Here is a 5,345-nt window from a genome sequence, read left to right as displayed (position 1 = left end):
TCAAATGTTGAAAAATGGTAGCATACAATCATCACGGCTGTGGTGCTGCAGTACCGCTGCTCTTCACAACCCGAGTTATGCAGACTCAATATGAATCTTCACTTATTTAACACCTCTTTCCAGGAAGGGAAAGCCTTGATAGATCGTCAAATCCTTATCTGCTGAATGCGGATAGGAAAGCCTCAGTGCTGAGCAGCTTGTCCCACAGGAGGGACACTCCATGGTACCCCTTGTGTCTGAAGGTGGCCTGGCTTCAGCTGCAGGAGCACCACAACCGAGGGCTCTGCGCTGCTGAGCTGCCTTCCTATGAAAATAAGGCTGCTCTGCTAAACTGCTGTTTCTCAAAATTAAATCATTTAAAAGCCATTACTAGAGGTGTTTTCATGCAATATTCATGAGACCACTTATCTCTGAATTCACTGAAAAAGAAGCAAATCACCTGCAACAGTTACATTAGCAGATTTCTTCAGCTTTAATTTAGTTTGACCTTCAAAATAAATTCCAGTGAACAATGCCAGTTAATTTACTTAAATTACTGTGCATATTTTCTTTCTTCCAGAACATAAGAAAGCCCAGTGTCAGTAAACAGAGGCAATACCACAAAGTGAGTATGACTGTGTTCAGAGTCATTTCTGACTGTCAGAGGCTCTAGCTGACGTCGAAGTCCTATCAAAGCTGAGGAGGAGCAGGGGGTAAATATGCAAACTTTCTGACTGCCTTCAGCAATATCCATCCCAAAGTCACTACTTCTCCAGGAGACCCTGAGAGAGAAAAGAATATGAAAAACAGGTATTGTGTTGCACAGAAATACACCATAAATCAAGGAAGCCCTTGGTGAATGAATGCCTAGGCTTGTTCCATATTGCTCAGGGTTTGAACTGGAATGATGAGACTCCATCCTTTGCGAATGAACCTGGAATTTGATTTATTTGCTCTCCGGAGACATATAAATTCTCTTTTTAATATTTAGGCTGTCTTCACAAAGAAATAACACCTTTTTGGGGTAAAATAAATGGCCACTAGATATTATGGCAAGGCAGGAATTAGGAATACATAAACAGATTAGATCAGAGGATAACACTAATGTGAAACCCAAATACTGCATCTGAGGCTGTCTGGTATTTCTACCCATAGAGCAGCACAGGTGCACTGTGAAGAAGCAGGTTTCCTCATTTGCACAGCTCACCTGCCAGCCAGGGCTTTAGTCTAGAAACTTCAAATTCGTGTATGCAACCAGATCTACCCATTTTCTCATAACAGATTTATCCCTTTTCCTTTCAAAGTTATAGAGAAGTTGGGTTTAAGTGTTTTTTTTGTTGGTGGATAGTTGGTTGGTTTTGGTTGGTTGGTTTTTTTGTGGGGTTTTTGTTTGTTTGAGGGTTGTTGTTTTTTTTAACGCATTTTTTAACACGACTCGCTCTGATTTATGCATATTCACACTCACTGGAAACCTGAACTACTGACTCCAGGGTGAAACACCAGCTCAAATGCTTCCAGTCTGCCTGGGAAAAGGACAAAGAAATTTGCAAACTATAAACATGAAATATCACCCACCCCTTATCTTTGATAATTAAATCCTCTAAGTCCAACTGGTGCCAGCACTGCTGCAATACATGGTTATTTAGGGAAATGTTTGCCCTTTGGTATTGATCTTTTCCAAGCCATTGCTGCAGTGTTCAATTTCCCCCATACCGTGCTGGTAACAGCGCTTCCTCCCATCACGTTTAGTATGCTGGGGTTGCTCTGAAGAACATGGGCCAAAATTAACCCTGTAATTTCTGCAGAATTATAGTGACAGACTGTATTTCAAATATACTTTCTTTATAAGTCCACTTGATGTCATACAGTGAGCAGGTTCATACTGGTCCATAGGGACAGGCTCATTTTGCACAAGGCAGTATCTTACCAAAACAGACAGCAGATTTGCTGGCACTTCCAGGCAATGGACAAGATCAGGGTAATTTAGAGATGGCCAAGAAGGTGGCAAATAGTGGCTTACCTTACGTGAAGCCGTACAAGTGCAAAAGCAGATTCTGATCCCCAGTTTTTCAGCCAAGTTAGAGGAGTCTCTATTTCCCCATGGAACATGAATGGAGCTGAGCTGAGGCAGGGGCTGGCTGACTAAGGGAAGCAGGAGGGGGGGATGGGGGCAAATTCCAGGCAACATGGGTATGAACAAAAAGGAAGCCACACTTTCTTAGAAAAACTGGCTGTAAATAAATTAATAAATACTCATATTAAACTTTGAACAATACTTAACCTCCCCGTGTTGGTGGCTTACTTACCAGACAGCAAATAATCTTCATGACATAATGGAAAGAAGCTTTTGATATATCATCACATCCTCACAAAAATCGTCTTATTCTCAACTGGACCTATGAAACACTACTTTTATCCATCTCAGGCATAGGACCGTTATACAGGATCACAGAGGGTTGTCCCAGTGCCTTGACTCCTGCTGCCTCTATTTCCAAATTTCAGCCTTCAAGCCTCACCCTCCTGCCACACTTCCATCATCTCTCGTGCTTGTGCTGCACAACTGCCATAGCTCCATCCTGGTCAGACATGGCCATCATCCCAGATGGCAGGGTTTGAATTTCATCCTAAATCTGAAGTGTATGTAAATTGTATATCCATCTTATTAACAGATTAAAAGGACAGTTTTGTCTCACATGCTTCACCATGCTGAAAGGCAGTTCTCATTAAATGCAATGATAAAATGACGAATCTTCCCGTGACTTACGAGACCAGCACTGGCTTGATGGACCTTATTAAGCAGAAAACAAAAAGCAAAAGCCACATTTTGTAAACTACAGCTTTACATCCATTTACACTGAAAACAAATGTATTAATTTGATCTTCTTGGGAACTGCATAAGGGAAACAGCACTTCAACAGGCACATGAGCAGCGACAGGAATACTGCTCTGCATTCTGAAAATCAAGAATTATTCAGTAAGTTATTTAGCAATTTTCTCCCATGCTAATGCTCAGCCCAGGGAAGTATGTTTCCTATTGCATGCCTGGATGCATCAGCATTGCTTTCATACAGGTGGAAGCAGCAGCTGGAGCAGCAGCAAGGGCAGTGATGGCAGTGTCTCTAGCAGCCCCATCATGGGCAGGGAACAGAGACACTGCTGCTTCGGTGCAGGCTGAAACCAGCCTGTGTGCATCTTGTGCAGCAGCACATCAGAAGAATTTTCTCTCTTTCCAGAGAATCTGGGGGTGTGCATGGCTGCATCTGCAGAAACACATACTTTGCTTCTGAACAGAGCTGGTCCCTGTTTTTTGTTATAGCCCCAGCGCGATTTGAGAGACCTGTGGTGATTTACTGAGGAAATACTGATGTGAAATAATGACAGACATAAGGGACTGATGCTGATGTGCCAGACAGCAAACCAAACCAACGGTATTAAACATACACCAGCCTCCTCAAAGGGAGCTCAGCTGCTCAGAGACAAGAGGGCACCAGGCAGAGGAGGCTCCCTTTGTGGCAAGGCAAATCCATGAAAGCTACAGAAAGGGCATTTTACTTGCACAGCAAAGCCAAATCTGTGCAAAGCACACATGGCTCATTGCTTGTATGTGCCTGTAGTCTGATTTTTATTCAAAAAGTTCCCTCTGAGGCAGCACCAAGAGATTAGGACCCACTTCTATTTTTAGGAAAGACAGTAATAATGACATTATTAATACACATATAAGATCTTAATTTACCTAAGGCATGCCTCTTCATTTCCTTGCCTTATCATAATCATGCTAGACTCATGAAGCATTATCAGGAGCCTAGCCAGTACATCACATTAGAAAATAATCATGCAAAAAAACCCCCAACCATTAGACATTACTTTTAGGGCTAGAAATTCAGGGGGGTAGGGAGAAGAAGGAAAAATAAAACTGTACTCAAACCCTGTCCACATTACAAAACCATGACCCTATTAGTCCATACCAATGAGGCAGAACTGGATCTGCCCCACACAGTAGTTCCCGGGAGGGCAAATGCAGGGTGTGCACATATGAATACATCCGTGAATAAAAATGTGTCAGGAGAAAGTAAGTAAATGAAGACCTGTTAGCATGCTGGGTGCTGGCAGATGAGTTAAAGTTGGCTTTGGAGAAATTTTCTATTGTATTTATCATATAAAGGATCAAAAGAGAAAGATCACCTTCCACCTTCTGTTACAGGTTTCCTCCATGTCATCAAGCACAGATCTCCATCACTCGCACTCACACGTTCAGCGATCTTTTCCTGATATTATTCCTGCCAGGTACCAAGAAAGCCCCTGGAAACATGTCTCCTTATAAATATTTCAGTTGCTTCTGCATTTCTTACTCTCTAATTTATCAGATTTCACTGTATTTTCTTGCTGCTTGTGTAAGCAGGGGTAGCCTGAGGTTTGCTGGGTGCTAAGCCAGTGCATGGGGAGCCCCTCACCTTGGCCTTAGGCAACCCACAGCACTGCAAGCAAGAAATAATGGCCATACGGATGAAAATACTGATTGCACAGGAATCACTTAAGGAGCAGATTAACTTCAAGGAAAGCCTGCAAGGTGCTGATCTTGCTGATCAAGAGAATCAATAGAAGCCTGAAGGATTTCTGACAGGTAACAACTTTTTACGTTGATGGAAGTGGCAGGAGGGAGCAGAGCATGGAAGAGGTACCAGTATCAAGGAAAATCATGCCATGAGAGCATCGATGTTGCTCACTGTGCCACACCAGGGAGGTTTCTTGTGGCACTGCTTGCAACAGAGATAACCACCCTGGCGCTGTCTAGCCACTCACCACACACCAGCTTGCAGATAGTGCAATGGAGAGGTTCTCTGTAACGATCTCTCAGCTCCCTGAAATCATGCAGGCGATATCACAATAGAAACCCTGGCTCTGGGGCAGAAATGCTGTATAAACTGCAGTCCTAGGCTGCTGTACCTGAGGATGGGTCTGAAGGTACATGGCAACTCACACACAGCAGCAAAGTGGGGCACCTGCAGCCAGGGAGATGCTTAGGAGCCAAGTGCATTCTTCCAAAATGGGTAAAAATCAGCTAGATGACTGGCTTCAATTAATACTCTATCAATGATCCCAAGAGGACCTGAGATCTTGGGCTCATAGTCACTGGCTGGTTGGGCTTTCAACTGTTTTACTACTTCATACACTCGTCAACACCCAGATGAGTTTCTGCTTCCCAGATCCCTGTGGTGGCTTTCCTACCTTGCCTTGTGCCTTATCCTACTCTGGTCTAAATTTCTGTTCAAGACCAGAATGACTGCAAAATGGGCAAATGGCTTGGAGAAGAGTACATGCGTGTGTGCAGGCTGGGCACTTGCTTTAGCACCAGCATGCTTTGCCAC

Source organism: Pezoporus wallicus, unplaced genomic scaffold (genome assembly GCF_028554395.1).
Source record: "Pezoporus wallicus isolate ANWC-B61680 ecotype Strahan unplaced genomic scaffold, APGP_CSIRO_Pwel_v1 contig_736, whole genome shotgun sequence".
Taxonomy (NCBI): Eukaryota; Metazoa; Chordata; class Aves; order Psittaciformes; family Psittacidae; genus Pezoporus; species Pezoporus wallicus.
This window is presented reverse-complemented; position numbering follows the sequence as displayed.